The sequence below is a fragment of the Prionailurus viverrinus genome, chromosome C2, assembly GCF_022837055.1.
Source record: "Prionailurus viverrinus isolate Anna chromosome C2, UM_Priviv_1.0, whole genome shotgun sequence".
In the NCBI taxonomy this organism is placed as follows: Eukaryota; Metazoa; Chordata; class Mammalia; order Carnivora; family Felidae; genus Prionailurus; species Prionailurus viverrinus.
Genome location: NC_062569.1, coordinates 144286200 through 144305018, shown reverse-complemented (window position 1 = coordinate 144305018; position 18819 = coordinate 144286200).

Here is an 18819-nt window from a genome sequence, read left to right as displayed (position 1 = left end):
CTAAAGTCTATCTCTTTACATTTTCTTTAGTCTTATTTGGTACAAAGTGAGACAAAAGAAAAAAAAAAACATGATAATGACATGGATCTTTTTTTGATATGAAATTTATTGTCAAAATGGTTTCCATACAACCAGTGCTCATCCCAAAAGGTGCCCTCCTCAATACCCATCACCCACCCTCTCCTCCCTCCCACCCCCCATCAACCCTCAGTTTGTTCTCAGTTTTTAACAGTCTCTTATGCTTTGGCTCTCTCCCTTTCTAACCTCTTTTTTTTTTTTTCCTTCCCCTCCCCCATGGTCTTCTGTTAAGTTTCTCAGGATCCACATAAGAGTGAAAACATATGGTATCTTTCTCTGTGTGACTTATTTCACTTAGCACAACACTCTCCAGTTCCATCCGTGTTGCTACAAAAGGCCATATTTCATTTTTCATTGCCAAGTAGTATTCCATTATGTATATAAACCACAATTTCTTTATCCATTCATCAGTTGGTGGACATTTAGGCTCTTTCATTAATTTGGCTATTATTGAGAGTGTTGCTATAAACATACGGGTACAAGTGCCCCTATGCATTAGCATTCCTGTATTCCTTGGGTAAATTCCTAGCTGGGTCATAGGGTAGATAGACATAGATCTTTTTAAAGGACACTGAATTTCAAGGAAAATCTAAACAATGAAACTTGATCAGATCACCCCTGAAGAGATGGAACCACGTAAAATATGGACCTCCAAGAGTTCACTGTGCTCAGAAAACCATGGGGCAGATATTAAGTTTCAAGTAGCCTAGTGTGGATAGGGTCTCCTTAGGCTTTCACATTTTCTTGCGACAAATGACACATTTCAAAGACAATAGATCTCCTTCTTTATCAGTCAAGAAAATACATTTGCAGAATCTAGAATATAGTCTAGAATTCAGATCAACATTTTTCTTTCTGGTCCTGTTATTTATTTCTTTAAAATCGTTTTATCGTTACCATGAAAGCTTGTGCCTGAATTAAAGCCTTTAATAAAAGCAATGACAGTTTTATTTCTCAGATGCCTCATGACCATATTAACCTCTCCTCGGTGGAGTTATTAATTGCACGTTCTGCCTACACTCCTTCGGTGTGGCTTCTGAGGAGAGCAAGTCAGAAAGCTTCTCTCCAAGGCAAGGACATGTTTATAGCCAGCCTCATGGAAGCGTCTGCATAATTACTGGAATGATTAAGGAGGTGTTTTCTAAAACAGACAAGTGAACTAAGTTTTAATATGTTTCGTGACAATGCATAAGACGAGTGTATGTTGTACCTGATATAGGACGCTGCAGGTCACCAAACTAAATAACTCTGTGCAGAGACACTGGGGATGGATTCAGTCATGGGTATAAACAGAAACTTCAAGAGAAAATGAGCTTTGATTCTCGACCAGAGAATTGTTTGTGATCTGAATGAGGACAGCTGCATAGGAAAGGTAACACAGAGCCCGGGGATATGAAGTCTTAGACGGTTAGCTCTAATCCCGTGTTGTAAAGACAGCTTAATGTGGGGGACGAGGGGCGGGGAGGTGGGGGAGGGCTTTGATGAATTCTGAGATTGGAGTTAAAGCTTTTCTAATTTGACTCACCGATATTTAATCGTGTAACTGTGCATCCTTAATCAAAACTCAGAGGGAATCTCTAATCTTGTGTCTATAAAACAGAAGATGATTAGAGGCCTTTGACCTGCCTGAGCTTTCCAGCTGCTTCTTACTTTTTTATTTGCTAATCACTTCTTACCGTTCCTCATATTCCCTAGTAGCCCCAGTTGTAGGAAAATGGTATTCTGAAGTTTTAGGAGAATGGATATGAAGAATGTAATAGCTAACATTCCATGTTCAATCTGCCGTCTGTTCACTCATTCTTTCTTTCTTCCAATGGTTCAAAAGCATCTAGGGGCGCCCAGGTGGCTCAGTCGGTTAAGTGTCCGACTCCTGGTTTCGGCTCAGGTCGTGATCTCACAGTTCCCCACGTCGGGGTCTGTGTTGACAGTGTGGAGACTGCTTGGGACTGTCTCCCTCTCTCTCTGCCCCTCACCGGCTCACCCTCTCTCTCTCTCAAATATATAAATACACATTTCAAAAAATGAAATAAAATAATAAAATATACAGCATCTATTAGGTGGCGGGTGTTGTTTTACCTACTAAGAGAGAGCATGAACAAGAGCAACACATCTGTTTCTACAGACTGCATACAGCAAGGACGTTTTCACCCTTTCTTTGCTAAGTAGGCAATGGTAGGTGATCCAGGAAAACAAATATGCTTTTACGCAGTAAATGATACCATAGGAAAATTCTTCTCTTTCGGATGACTGCAAGATGCAAAGTGTTTACTGAAGAAATTCAGTCGTACGTCTGGTACAATGTTTGGATGCTGTTAGAAGACTGATAAACAGGTGATAAAATTTGTCATTAAAGCATCACAGGAGGGGCGCCTGGGTGGCGCAGTCGGTTGGGCGTCCGACTTCAGCCAGGTCACGATCTCGCGGTCCGGGAGTTCGAGCCCCGCGTCGGGCTCTGGGCTGATGGCTCAGAGCCTGGAGCCTGTTTCCGATTCTGTGTCTCCCTCTCTCTCTGCCCCTCCCCCGTTCATGCTCTGTCTCTCTCTGTCCCCAAAATAAATAAACGTTGAAAAAAAAAATTAAAAAAAAAAAAGCATCACAGGATTTTAACAACCAGACAAAGCCTTTAAATGGTGCCTGATGCATGTGGTATGCAGAGTAAACAAAACTCCAGGGGTGAGTCCCCCTATCCGTGCCCCACCCTAAACACAGCTTTTACGGAGAGAAACGTCCCCGGAGACAACAAGCATGGTACTTATATTGCACCTGTCCCTTGTCCCCAATCCTACCACATCCAGGCAATACCTGCCTCCTATTACCACTTTCGAAAGCTATGCATTTTAACAATGTTATTAAAATCTTTCAATTCTTCAGCATCCAAATTCCATTTCAGTCATGAAACCAAATTTAAATAACCGACAATTGACAAAAACAAACAAAACATCACCACGACAATGAAAAATACTAACATCCTGGGAAGGCACTTTTCTGTGTCTCTGTGACCAAAATAATAATTATAAAATAAATACAGATTTTTCAGGGGAGAGAAAGCACGTTTTCAATTTTGGGAAGAATTCTCCAGGTTGAATCTTTCTAAATTTGCATAAGCCAAGGAGTGGTCAGCCGCTTTGCATGCATTCTTTCCCTGGTCCTTCTTAACAACAATAATATCAATAATTAACCTTAATAATGATGCTGATCTGCAAGATGCTGGTGACAGGGCACTATACCCACTTATTCTATCTAGTCTACCACAATACTTGGGCAAAACTCACTGCTGCAAAGTATTACGTTTTAACACCCACAACCAAAATGATCTTCTCTGTTGACACTGGTGTATGGAACAGCATAAGCAATTGCCAGACTGTTTATTAACCTGAGGAAAACAACTTCCTCTTTTCAGCTCTTCTTTTTGGCCGAGATTCCCAGAGATGTGCTGTAAGCCACTCCAGAGGCATCAGACACCAAGCTCTTGATTCTTATTTGTTGCTTATCCAGAAGACCCTTCTTCGGTTGTGTAGAAGGGGACTATTAGTTGTATGTCAGTCGGACTTTATTTGGGGAAGGAATTTCCTCACTAAGAGCATGTTAATAAAAGGCACACTAGAAAACATTAGATCAGAAATACCTTGTCAAACACACAAGACTAGAAATCACAGCAACCGGCAAAACGGAAGTACTTACTCTGAAAAGAAACTTGCCTTGCCCAAACCGTACCCTGTGCAAACCAGGAGGAAGCAAGTCTTTGGAGAGAAACCTGGAGCTCCTGGATCTCAGACAGAGGAGGCCAAAGTCTTATGGCATTTCTGTCTCCACCATTGTTCCAGAATAGAAGGAGAATGAAAGAAAGCCAGAGGAAGCAAAGATTGTGGCCACTTCTGGTCTTTTCTGATCTGTGGCCCCAACAACATTGGACATTCGGGACAACCCGCTTGCTTCTTTCTCCCCGCTCTCAGAAGCTGCCAGACAATCTCTTTCCTTCTTAAAAAATTCATTCTTGCCGTATTTAAGTCATAGAAAAAGAAATAAAGACTAATACAGGTACCTATGCGCCAACCACCTGGGTTAAGAAATAAAATAGCACTAATCTGTTATATTTGAGGCTTTCTGTTTACCCATTACAAATTGTATGCTTCCCTTCTCTCTCAAAGGTCCTGAATTTTTTTTTTTGCCTTTTCTAATAACTTCTTTATACTTTTACTCTGCTTCTAAGTAGAACTTCACAGTTTTTGTTTCATACTATATATTTTTAACCTGTATATATTCTTTTACAATTTGGTGTTTATAGATTTTTCTTTTCTTTTTAAACCTTTATCTAGTCCTGTTTATAAGTTTTTAACTTTTTATATGTTCTCGGCAACTTGTTTTTCTCAAGAAACATGATGTTTGGGAGGTTCTTTCACGAATGCATTTGGCTCCTGCTTATTAATTTTCAGTGCTGCATAGTATTCCATTACATGAGACACCATGTGAGTTAATCCACTTTCCTATTGATGGGCACTGAAATTGTTTCTAAGTGTTCGCTATTCGAACAATTTTGCCTTGAACATGTCTCTGTCTCCTTGACTACACAGGGGCAAGTCTTAAAGAAATTCTCCTTTGTTTTCTTTTAGATGTTTTGAGTTTTGATTTTCACAATCAAGTTTTTAATGTACCCTGAACTGATTTCTGCACAACATGTAAAGCAGCATAGCCTAGTAATTAAAAGCATAGAGACTTCAGCCAGCCTGCCTAGGTTCATATCACAGCTTGACTACTTTTTTAGCCAATCACTTTACCTCTGTGTGCCCCAGTTTCTTAATCTGTAAAATGGGTGTAATAATAATAATAATGCCTACCAATTGGTAAGTATGAAGTCACAACTAGGAAATGTAAAAACCCCCTAAAGCAACACTACCAAATGCAATGGAAGGGACAATTGTGTTATTATTATCATTATGGTAGGAAGTAGGAATCTCACTTTGTTTTTGCATGTTGACAGCCAAATTTCCCACTCCTATCTATTAACTAGATACCTCTTTCTCGCTGATCTAGTAATGCCATTTCTGTCTTACATCAGCTTTCACGTAGATGTGGACATTTTTCTAGGTTCCCTATTCTTCCATTGGTATTTGTCTACATTCTTGGGAGATTTCAAGCCCACATTTAAAATTTCCTAAGTTCTAGAAGTCCCTGAAGTTTTCATTCTTCTTCTTTCATGTATATTCCCACCTCAACAATGTCATTTTAGTTGTTTGACAAACAAGTGAAGGAGAAGGGCCCTGGTGTTTTTCCACCATAACAAAGGGTCAAAAACTGGGTAACTTATGAGGCACTTGGGTGGCTCAGTCAGTTAAGTGTCTGACTTTGGCTCGGGTCATGATCTCACAGTTTGTGAGTTTGAGCCCCACTTTGGGCTCTTCATTGGTGCTTTATTCTGGGCAGAGACACAATTCAGCCCGAAACAAAAGAATCACCCAAAACACTGACACTGGGCTTCAGTCAAAGCCTCTAATCCGCACCTGGACATCTCAGTCCACCCACTGAGGATTCTTGCCTGACTGCCTTCAATCATAGTGGTTCAATCCCCCTAGATCCAGTTGTCGTAACTCGGATTTTAAAATAAATAATTGCAAACATCAAATAACCACCTCAAAAGTTTGTAAAGAATGAAGATTTCAAAGTCCTACCCCCAGAGCTTCCGATTCAGTGGCTCAAGTTGATTCATGCTAATACAGGTAGTCAAGAGCCCACACTTTGGGAAACACTGATCTAGGTAGTGGTGTTAAATGACATGTCCCTAAGGATGAGGCAATTAATGGAACAGCCAGCCTCATCATTCAACATTCAGGCAGCAGCCCAGTAGCCCAAAGGTCTTAGAAGAGGCTATTGGCAGAGAACTGGAGTTTTCTTGATAAGTACTCTGAAAAGTTAAATTAATACTACTTCACAGTTTAAATCCCATTTTTAGAGGATCATAGAATTGAACTGGTTCCAATTTTAAATTAGCAATTCAATTGTGTCTTCAATTTTCACAGGCTGCAGATTCCCCCAAGGCCCAAAATAGGACACTGCAGGAATCTATTCCACATTAATGAAGCTTGGACTAGGGGTGACTTCTTTATTTTGAAAAATAAAATAAAAAGACAACAACTGGTATTTGTTGAAATCCTACTATTTGCCAGGATTCTTCTGGGCACTAGTGACACAGCCTTGAACAACACGGACAAAATCCCTGCTATCACAGAGCTTTTATTCTAGTGGATGAAAGATGATTGAGAAGCAAGATAAATTAGTAAAATATGTGAAAAACTCATGGTGACAGAGATTTTTGACTGTTTCACTTCATTCAGCCTCCCAAGTGCCTAGAACAGTCATCGGCACATGGTTGAGGGTCAACAAATATATATTGATTCCCTAAATGGGGATGAGTGCGTTGGAAAAATTAAGGTAGGGAAATGGAAGGGGGGGAGTGCAGTTTTAGATCATCAAGGGCAGTCTCAGAAAGGGTCGTTGGAATAAAGATCTGAAGGGCATGTGGTTGAGTCCTGTATGGATCTGATAAATAAGAGGGGCTGAGAACGGCTGTGCCAAGGGAGCAAACTTGGTGTGTTCAAGGAATAGCATGGAGAGAAGGAAAAGAGGGAAAGGGGAGCAGGAACCTGAAAAAGTAATGGGGTTGGGGATGGCCAGATCAGGGAGGGCCAGATGTGCCACTCTAATGACCTCCGAGAAGAGACGCCTCTAAAGGTTTTAACCAGTGAGGTGGTAGGAAGTGCTTATCTTTAAAAAGCTTATTTCCACTGTTGTGTTTCAAAACACGGAAGGGGAACAAGGGCTCAAGCAGGACGTTATTGTAATTATCCAATTACAGAGGAAAGTACCTTGGACCAAAATGGTAGCAGTAGTGGGATGAGAAGGAATGGGATTTTAGGTATATTTTGACAGTTTGGGGAACAGGATTTGCTGATGGGTGGGATTTCAGAAGTGAGAAGAACAGAGCAGTTCAAGATACAGCCAGGCGAAGATGCAAGTGGCTGGAACTGTAATACACTGCTGGTGGAAATACAAAATGGCACCGTTACCTTGGAAAACCGTTTGGCAGTTTCTTTAAATGTTACCCAACACACCTACCAAACCCACTGGACATTCCAGTCTTAAGTGATTTACTCAAGAAAACTGAAATGAAATGTCTACACAAAAACCTCTCCTGAATGTTCAAAGCAGCTTCATTCCCAACAGCCAAAAACTGGACGCAGCCCAAGTGTCCATCATTTGGTGAAAGCATAAACAAATTGTGGTGTATCCATAGGATGGAATATCAATCACAACAAAAAGAAGTCAACTACCGTCACATACAACACGAATGAATCTCAAAATATTTATTCAAAGTGAAAGACACAGACACAAAAGTGTATACATTGTTTGATTTCATTTATATACAATTCTAGAAAATGTAAACTAGTCTTATAGTGACAAAAAGCAGATCAGTTGTCTTCAGGGGACAGAGGTGAAGAGAGGCATCAGCGGCCAAGGGAGACAGAAATGTTCTGTGTGTTGATAGTGGTAGTGATTTCATGGCTATATACATCAGTCAGAACTTCGTTGAATCATATACTTTAAATGGATAGAGTTTACCGGACATGAATTATGTCTCCAAGGCTGATTTAAAATTTTTTGTGAAGAGAATGAAGCCCGAGGTTTTATCCTGAGTGACTGGAAAAATGGAGTTGCAATTTACAGAAATGAGAGGGGTGCCTGGGTGGCTCAGTCTGTTGAATGTCCAGCTCTTGATTTCAGCTCAGTCATGATCCCAGAATCATGGGATCGAGCCCCACACCAGGCTCTGTGCTGAGGGTGGAGCCTGCTTAAAATATTCTCTCTCTCTCTCTCTCTCTCTCATAATCTTTTAATACATAAATCTTTTAAGTAAATGTAAAAGACTCTGAAAGAAGCCAATTTTGCTGATGGGGAAATACCAGAAGCTCACTTACACACATGTTAAGTTTGAGATGCCTATTGGATCTCACATCTAGAGTTCAGGAAATGGGTCAAGGGGCCAGGCTGGAGATATACACACAGAAGTCCTAACACATAGATAAAGCCAGGAGGCTATATAAGCTCATCACAAGAATGAATATGGATTGAAAATAGAAGAGCTCCAAGGACTAATCCATATGACTCTCCAACATTTAGAGCTAGCAGAGAAGGAACAGCTAAGAATCTAAAGAGAAGCAGCAGTGATTCAAGAGGAGAAGTAGGGCCTTCTAAAGGAAAGCAGAAGGAAGAAGTAGAAGACGTATTAGAAGCAGAGAAAACAAATAGTACACAAGGAAGCAAGTGAAAGCAGGGCTTCCAGGCAAAAGGAATACAGTAATCCTGTGGCACACGCGGCCGATAAATCAGACGAGACGAGTACTGACAACTGCAACCCGGAGGTCGCTACTGACCTTGATGGGCAATGGTGAAGAGAGAATGAGAAGAGGGAGGCTGGAGTTAGCCTACATAGTTCACGCGTTCGTGGAGCAGTGCTGCATGAAATGGGGAGGGAGTGATGAGTAGAGGAGAAAGCGGGGTCAAGGGAGAGATTTGAAAGCGATGGGACAGTTATTAGAGCAATGTTCCAGAGTGAGTGGGAGGCGACGGGCTGTAGTGCCTGAGCAGAGGGGCTGGCTTGTGGCAGGAGCCCAGAGATGAGGGAGAGAATGAAGGCAAGATGAAGAACGGCAGGGGAGCCGGAGCTAGGCCTTTTCTGGTTGCTTCTGTTTTCCCCGTGAGAGAAAAAGCAATCTCCTTCGTGAGGGGGAGCGTGAGTCACAAGCTGAGGAGACCTGAGAATAGAGAAGAAGCTCCAGGGTGGTCAGCTAGCATAGGGGCCTCCAAACTGCAGCCCCCTGGCCCACCTGTTTCTGAACGGCCTGCGAGCTAAGAATGGTTTTTATGTCGTTCAAAGTAAGATGTAAAAATGACTGTAGTTTTAAGAACAAACTGAGGGTTGATGGGGGGCGGGAGGGAGGGGAGGGTGGGTGATGGGCGCGGAGGGGGGCACCTGTTGGGAGGAGCACTGGGTGTTGTACGGAAACCAATTTGACAATAAATTTCATAGTAAAAAAAAAATGAATGTAGTTTTTCAGGGAGAACAAGAGCCTTGTAGGACAAAGTTGGCCAACCTTGATGCAGGAGAATGGGAGCAAATGGGCTCAGGCCCAGCAGCGTGATATGCCAGGCAGCAAGGGAGCACTGGGCGGGAGCCTGACAGAATGTCAATCCACTTAATCCTCACACAAGTACCGCAAGTTAAATATTAATAACCCAATTTCAGAGATGAGCTCATTGGGTTTCAGGGAGGTTCAGGAATGTTCTCAAGGTCACACAAATGGTAAGTAGTGGGATAAAGACTTAGTTAGCAAATGTACACATATCTCAAATTCCTGTTTCCTTTCCAGTCTGCTGGAAAGCAAGGCATGGCATCGCAAAAGATGGCGGCCTCTGTCTTTACTTTGAATCCTTGCAACTGCGGCTGTAGGGTGATGCATAAGGAAGCAACATGTGCAGCAAATGAGGCACCTTCCAAGCCAGATAGTGGTAGGCGTAGACCTCAGTGGGCCCTTGCCGACCGTGTGGCCATGAACAAGGAAACATGTCCAAGTCTTTAGTTTTCTCATCTGTAAAATCAGGTTAATAATAATTGAACCATTTCAAATTGCTGATATTCAACTATTTTTGACCTATAAAAAGACAATCTCTTATAATTCAAACTGATACCTACCATCCAAGGATATTATGTGTATTATCATTAATATATGTGCAGTGCCAGGACTTTGCAGACATTTGAATGGTAGTTATTCTGTGGACAATAATACTAGGAGCAAACTTGTGCCTAAGGAAGTCTTTATTTGGAGAGAAGGGGCTGTGGAATGATCCCAGCTCTGCACACGTAGCCCAGAGCCACAGGGGTAAATGACAGGAGGCAGTCTGCCGGAGTCCTGGATGTAGCCAGTCAGTGTCAAGTTACAGGAACCCTAAATCTAAAATCATCCCCGCCTGGGTGGCTCAGTTGGTTGAACATCTGACTCTTGATTTCCACTCAGGTCATGATCTCAGGGTCCTGGGATCAAGCCCCACATCAGGCTCCGTGCTGAGTATGGATCCTGCTTAAGATTCTCTCTCTCTCTCTCTCTCTCTCTCTCTCTCTCTCTCCTTCTGTGCCTTTCCCCTGTTTGCACATGCTCGCACTCTCTCTATCTAAAATAAAATTTAAAAAAAGATTAAAGTCATCTTGATAACATTTGGCTTGAAGGAGTGCTGAGGGCCCCTTGTTGGGCAACTCCCATTACCTGGAAGACTCTCATGGGGAGGACAAATGCATCTCACTCTGTTTGGCTGCAGAGGATACAAGTGGGACTAGTAGGAAGAAATTACATGGAGATAGATTTATACAGCATTAAGCCAAAACTTTCTGACAATTAGAATTATTAACCATGGAAAGAGCTTCAGCAGGAAGCTGAGAGTTCAAAGGGAAACTGGGAAACATCAGGTAATGTATTGTAAGAGGAATCACATCATGGGTAAGTTCACCACACCATGAACTAAATGACCTCTGAGACCCTTCCCAACTCTAGAACGTTATGAGTTGCCAGCCCCAGCTTTGGCCCACCAGCGCTCCAGAGTCAGACCAGGTAGTTAAGCATCTAGTGTAGCCCCCAGCACAGATCTGGCATTCGGGGTATGTTTGCTTCTCTCCTTCATGGCTCCTCTGCCCCAAAACACATGAAGTCCTATTAAGTTGTCTTATCACCAGCAACGGTGCTATACCTCTCCTTTATTTCATTCATTCTCATTTATCATCTATCTACTAAGTAAGAAATAGAGGAGGAAAGAGCTGGTTTTAAAAGTAACAAGTAAAAATTCAACTCTGAACCCAAGTATATTCTCATGAAACTATTATCAGATCAAAGTCAGTATTTTTACGTTTAAATTGGTTTTTCCAAAAATAGATCACTGGGATTTATATGGCTAATAGGGGAAGAAATTGTTTTCAGAGAAGACAAGATTAAAAATAAGCAGTTGGCATTTGAGAGACATTCAGATCCCTTCCCTCACAGGTGGATGGAATAAAAATGCTACCTACTTTAGTTAGACTGTCCAGAAAAGGCATCAACTTGACAGTATTTGAGCCGATTTCCCACAGATAAGTCACACATGACAAGAGTGGAGAGAAAAAAGCAGAGGGAACAGCATTTATGAGAATCTTGAAAGAGGAAAGTCTTGGGCCTGTCTGAAAAAGAGAGACTTTGTTGTAGTGTGGGAGTAACACAGACTGAGGTTGGAGAGATCAGCAGACACAGATCAGCTAGATCCAGAGAGCCATCCAGCCCTTTGTAAGGAGCTTGGATTTATTATAAGTACAATGAAAAGTCACTGAAGGTTTTTAAGAAGATTTTATTTGTGTTTTCTTGAAGATGATCACTCTTTTTTATAATGTGGAAAATGGATTAGAGAGGACTAAGTATAGAATCAGAGAGACTATTGAAGAGGTGTTGACAGGGTCACCTAGGCAGCTCAGTTGGTTGAGCATCTGAATGTTGATTTCAGCTCAGGTCATGATCCTGGCATCATGGGATCGAGCCCCACCTTGGGCCCTACACTGAGCCTGCTTATGATTCTCTCTCTCTCTTCTTCTCCCATGCTTATGCACTCTTTCTCTCTCTCTCTTTAAAATAAATAAAATACATTTTAAAAATAAAAATAAAAAGAGGTGTTGACATAGTCCGTGAAGGATGGGCCATATCCAGGGAGTTAGCTGTAGAGATGGGAAAAAGTTTGGCACAGTCAAGATCTATTGGGGGTGGAATCACATGGAGCTATCAGTGCTTTGGATATAGGGTTCAAAGGAAGGGAAAATCAGGACTGAGTCTTAGTTTCTGGATTGAGCAACTGGAAGGCAATGGTGCCATTTACTGGGATAGGACAGATTGGGGAGGGATTCGTTTGTGGAGGGGAAATGAGAAGTTTCATCTTGTAGGACATCCAGGTTGAGCTGTCAGGTAAGCAGAGTTGGATGAGGCACTCAGAAAAACTCCTCAGAAAAGGAAACTAATGGGAGAAGACACTGTGTTTGGAAAGCTAGGAAACAGTAGTGCAATGACAGTCAAGAGAAGAGAATGTTTTGAGACGTTAATGGCCAACTCTCCTAAATGCTCAAAGTGGGTATAAGAAGGGGGCAGAAAAGTCTACATTACATATGGCTGCCTGGGGATTACCAGTGATCCTAAGACAAGAAACTCAGTAGAATGGTGGGGCAGGGTAGAAGCCATATTGGAATGGATAAAAGAGTTAAAGACATGAAAATAATACAGTTAACAACTCCTGAGAAGTTTGGTAGTCCAGAATAATGGAGAAATGGGTGAAACCTTCAGGCAGATATGGAACCAAGGAAGGGATTATTGTTGGTCTTGTTTGAAGATAGAGTTGGATAATTAGAATATGGCTACAGAAATGATCCAGTAAAAAAATGGCAAAAGTTGATAGAAGGAGAGAGGGTAATCAAAGTGAAGTGTTTTGAAGGATCAGAGAGCACTGGATCCAGAGGACAAGAGGAGGGAATTGTCTAGGGTGAAGAAAGTGTTCTCCACTCAACACGACAGAAGGGAAAAGTGAAGCTAGTTGCAGAGGAGGATAGTTTTTGTTAAGTTTGCATTCAGAATTTTAGAGTTATCATCTGAAGGCTTTGTTTCACTTAAGTAGGAGGCAAGGTCAATGACTGAGGTGGAGTAAAAGAAGGAGTTGTGGGTGGTTTGAAATGAAACATCTGAAAACATATGAAATTATTCTGGGAAACGGGTGGGTTTCTGGGTCACAGCAGGTGCAAGTTGAGGTATTAGGTCATCAAATTAAGGAGACATCCATTCAGTTAGATATTCTCTGATAACATTCTGCTGCTTAGACACAGGTGTCAGAAGTTGGAGGGCAGAGATTTTGCTAGACGCGTGTGGGTAAGGTGAGGGGTAGAGACCCTGACAGTATCTGAGGGAGTAATTATAATGATGTTATTGAAAGAGATGCATAAATGCAGAAGAAGAGAAAGAAATTCAACAAAGTTTTCAAGGGGATATTTCTGAACAGGAAGAATAGAGGTGATTTTTCATGTTCATCCTATGTGTGTCTTTATTCTCTAAATTTTCTACAATAAGCATATTTTAGTTCCAAGTACAATTATAAACATTAACCAAAATGATATAGAAGTAGTTGTACACTGAGTTTAAGAGCAGTCTTCTTAAAATTAGGACAGAAACAAGTTGAACAGCCACTGCAATCCACTGTAATGGGTTGAAGTATATAAAAGAAAAAATAAATACTTTAAATACATAAATATAAATATATAAAATATTTAATATATGAACGTATATATGTAATATATATAATATATAAAATATATAATATATGAACATATATATATATATATATAATAACACTTTTTTAAGTTCCTAATGATATACTGAACAATGAAAACCTCACTAGTCACATTTGGAGTTGTTGGGCTCATCATCCTGAATTCGGTAACGGTACAGAATCAAACATTTATCTTGCTTCTGCTTTATAACCTGTGTCTCACTTTAACCAAATAGAAGCCAAACTAATTCAGAAAGAACGACTGACCTAGAAAAATGTCATTTCCCAACCCCTGGTGAAATAATGAACTTATGCACTAATCGTCATTTGCTGCTAAGACCATTGAGTAAAAGGTTGACAACACCTGTTAACTCATTGATCAATCTTCATCACCAAAGTGGGGCAAAAAGTCATTACATTCTTCCTGATGTGGTGAAAGCAAGTGCCCAACACTGCTTATGAAATGTTCTTGCTCTCCCCCTCCCAAAAAGTAATTAAACGTAAATTTAATCACGTTTTTAGACTTTGCTCCCAGTTGAGAAATATGGGGCCTATAGAAACAAGCGAAACAATACCACAAAGATGCAACCAAACTAGGCCCCGATGCGGGAAATTCAACAGGAAAATGACACAACAAATAAATAGCTGGGGGGAAAAAAGGGAGGGGAAACTGTTAAACATTAATAGACGCATAGGAGATATATCAATCAAATCCTATAAAGGACTTCGTGTGGGTCCTGATTGAACGAACAGGACTACTGAAAAAATGTTTGAGGGGCGCCTGGGTGGTTCAGTCAGTTAAGTGTCTGACTCTTGATTTTAGCTCATGTCATGATGGTGAGATCGAGTCCCCCATCGGGCTCCACACTGGCAGCACAGAGCCTGCTGGGGGTTCTCTCTCTCCTTCTCTCTCTCTCTGCCCCTCCCCCTGCTCATGCTCTCACTCTCTTTCAAAATAAATAAGTAAACATTAAAAATATTATTCAGGTGACTGGGTGGCCGTTTAAGCGTCCAACTTTGGCTCAGGACTTTGGCTCAGGTCATGATCTTGCGGTTTGTGAGTCAGAGCCCCGCATCAGGCTCTGTGCTGACAGCTCGGAGCCTGGAGCCTGCTTTGGATTCTGTGTCTCCCTCTCTCTCTGCCCCTCTGCCACTCTCACTCTGTTGCTCTCTCTCTCTCTCAGATATAAATCTTAATCTTATCTTAAGATTATAAAAATATAATCTTAAATAAACATTAAGCATTTTTTTGACATTTTTAAAAAATGTTTGAGACAACCAAAGAAATTTGAACATGGCCTGGGATAATATTTCAAATAATAATTTCGTTAGCTGTAATAATACTATTGTGGTTATGCTGTTTTAAGACCCCTAGCTGTTAGAAATTAATATTGAATTATTTACCACTAAAGTTAATGTGGTCCAGGAATGCAGACCAATGAAACACGATTGGCAAAATATTGATAATTATGGGGGCTGGACGATAGTATTGTCAATGTTCACTGTATTACTCTCTGATTCTGGTTATATTTGAAATTTCATAATAAAATATTTAAAACAAAGTTGAAATGGAAAAGACAATGCACCATTAAAATCGAAGAGAGTTTTGAGCCTTATAAAGCCCTCTGAGAACCTGAAATCACCTGCAATTTCATATTACGCAAGAATGATCCAAATATCAATGAGTATTGTTATTCTGCTGAACTGACATTTGCCTGTTTGCAGTGTTTTTATAAGAATGTATGATAACTGGAGCCATCCAGCAACCTGTGAAGATCTTGTCTTTATCATTTGGCAGAGAAGGAAACAGGTCATAGACTCACTAAAGCACCCACCCACCCCATTTTGAAGCAGGTGAATGACTATGAAGATGGGATTAAGATTCACAGCCAATTACCTCATAGCCAGCAATTTAACTGACTCCGAGATTTCTTGAGACAGAGAAGAACAAGGAAACATAAGTAGTAGCTACGTGCAGTCAAATGTACAAATATTTATCTAGCTTTCTCTGCCACTGCACAGAGTTTGAATATGTAGTCTGAGAGCATAAAATGCAGATACCAGTACTGTATGTGAGTTTGAGACGTGACAATTTAGCAGCCCCTCTGGGGTGCTGAAACCATCTGGAGTTTCATTTCAGTGAAATCCAAATGGGAGAAGCGTCCAGCTATCAGGAAAACATCAGGTTTTCTTTTTTTCGCTCCCCCTCTCACTTACACGCTGGGGACCTGGGCTCATTCCAGAACCTCTGCAGCTATCTCACCATGAACTCGACCCGCAAGCTATTCTCCGTCCAGGTCTCATCCTGGTGACACCTACCACGGCTTCCACCGCCACCACTGTTGCCACCACCGCCATTGGGCACACACGCACACACAGGGATTCCTATTTAACGCACATGGCACCATAGCAGCAGATTGCAGGGTGTGGACCTGAGACCTGCAGTGCCAGCCTTCCCTGTGAACTTATTAGATGTATAAACTCTTGGGCCACACTCCAGACCTATCGAATCAGGATCTCTGGAGTGGACCCAGCACCCCAAGTTTTTAATATGTTTTTCAGGGGATTCCTATGTGCCTAAAGTATGGGAAAAGTAGAGTAGAGTCAGGGTGGGTTGCGGAAACACGAAAGCTCCTATTCTAAGTCTTGAAAGCCTAGGGCTAGGGGAATACAAGGCACTCTCATTTTACACGGGAGGAAAAGATTATAATTAAGAAATCAAAAGATACATAGCCCATGTGAATTAATTACAGAAAATATGGGAGGGACGAAGTAGGCCAGTTAATACAAATCCAGTGTTCACAAAATAAGTGCTAAACAGCTCTCAGTGTTCCGGCACATCTTCCAAATTGAGGTTAATTTAAAATTGGTTTGCACTGAATCAATTAATCAACGAGTGTGAAGTGAACACCTTTGATATCCATTTCTTCAAAATGCACCAACCAAACAATCTAGATACCCAGAGGGTAGTAGCTGGGGAATTCTCTGAAGGATTTACAATTTTAAAACCATCTTATGAGTGACGTGTGCACGTCATACTTCAGTAAACTCTACACTGATTCCTAGAAAGCTAGAAAACACTACAGAGCTTTCAGAGTAGGTACTCCTCTGTCTCTGTCTAGAATAGAGAAGAAAAATCTACAGTTTTAGAGGAACAAATATAAGGGAAGCAAAATCCAAAGACTGTGAATGTCTGCTCTGCATCTCAGTTCAAATGTTAAGAAAACTGCTACTAAATTTGGATTCAAAACCAGGTATGCCTCACCTTGAACTTTCTGTTTGCTAGGTCCTAGAGAGAAAGAAACCCATGGGCTCCACTTCTTTGGAAAATCTCCAGGGAAAGAATTTCTACACTGAGAATTCTGAGGTGCAAATATGTTGGTGATGTGTCTAATTTCCCAGAATGCGTATGATTTCTCATAATGAAAATGCCCAGGGATTTTCTTTTACTTTGATTTTTATTAGGTTATAAAACTGGTGGGGTAATTATTCATGTTAAAAAGAATTATTTGCACATTTTAAGCTATCGCCATATTTCAAACTCTTTTCATTTTCTCTTAATTATGGTGAGACCGTATTTATCAATGTAGAATAAAGTCACCCAGATGATAATATTTCACATACTCCCTGCATTCTTTTTAATTAATAAACCCAGAAGCCATCTTTTGGCAGAAATAACTGCCTTAAGCTTCAAAAAAGTTTTCAGCTTAAAAGTAGCAAAGTTCAACATTTTTAAATGGGGGGTTTTGTTATAAATTTCTGTGGTGGCAAGAAAAATCAGAAAATTTAATCAGGAGGGGATTCAAAACGTTCTAAAGGGAAAATTCCCCACCACCACCCCCTTAAACTTTTACAGAATACAAAAGTATTCTTATTTTTCCTCTCTGCTCTGTTTTGTCATTTAATGAAGGCCTTATAAATATTTTGATTATCTAATTAGTTAGAATTGAATTGACTTCTGTGGATAGAAGTGAAAAACAACCAAATGAGAGCAAGCAAAGGCTATATATTCAGAGCCAGGATAAGAAGCGAGTCAGCTCCGGTCACTTGCATTTTGGCAAAGACTCAAAAGCCGGCAGGGGAGTGAGAATTATTTAGAATACAAAGAGAGAAGACTTCAGGTGTGCCCTGGTCGGAGGCTGTGGGTGTGAGGAAGCTGGAGGAAGGTGAATTAGTAGCAAAGGATCTATGTGATTGATGAGGGATGCATATTTGGCTTTCTCTGTTTAGTCCTCAGTTGGAAGCGGGAACAAAAACTCAGGGAACTGTCAGTTATTAATCCAGTCCTGGCCATTTGTGGCCAATCGTTACAGAAATTATTGTTCAGCTTCCCAGGATTGTTATTAGAGACAACAGTCTGACTTATAGCAGGTTGGCTTCCTAGGCTATTTATTTATTGTAGATAAAGGAGTTGGTTTCCTGGGGGAAAGGTTGCTGTAGACTGTGGGTCAGAGTTCTATTTTTATGTACGGTTTGGTCATTGTCTTTTTGTATATTTAGTCTCTCATTTCCAAGTCAATTATAATTTAATGCGCAGCTGAAATATCAGCGTGATTCAGATCCAGAGTTGGCATGCCTGCCCCTGTGGAAATCTAGGCCGAGCAAGTAGAGGCTTTGTATAATTACACTTGTATGGGGGCCCATCTAAGCGGAGACAACCTGGGAGGACACGTTAAGAGACAAATTGGAGCTAATAGCCCCTGGACAGAGACTGGACCCCAAAGAAAGGTTTGAGAAGAATCTGGCCAGCAGATGCTTTTCAGGGAGCCAGGGTACCCTAAATTAACAAAACCAGCAAGCTCCAAGACATGAGACAAGAAGGGAAACTGGGAATAGGAGAGTGTGTGCCTAGCCTAAAGGCTCAGAAACAGATTTCAAAATCACTCTGCATATTGAATAAAGCTAATGTACTGGCAATGTGGCCCAGGGGCCTGCCTGTCTGGGACCCTTGCCCAATCTGATACTCAACCGTATGCACTGGGTTGGCCATATTAACTGATCAGTGACCAATTCCATCATGGTACCCAAACCAACTGGTCATTAAATATGCACTTTGAATATGATCCCACTCTGAAGCAAGAAAGTTGGGGTCTGCCCTCAACTGGTGGTTGCCAAGAACAAATAGTTTGGGACGTAGTTCTGCAGGTATGCTGTGTTCTTCCAGTCTAGGTGCTGGGTAACGTGTGTCAAGTTTTATCTGAGTTGGGAAGACATGAGAATCTGAAAGAAGAAATCAACAAAAAATAACCGTGGTGAGAAGAGGGTACTCTTCCCTCGATTAGTGAGAGCCACATGGAAGCTGTGAATTTTGCAATCACACATTTATGTCACCTGGGCAGACTGGAGGGCATATCGCCGGGTCCTGCAGCCATG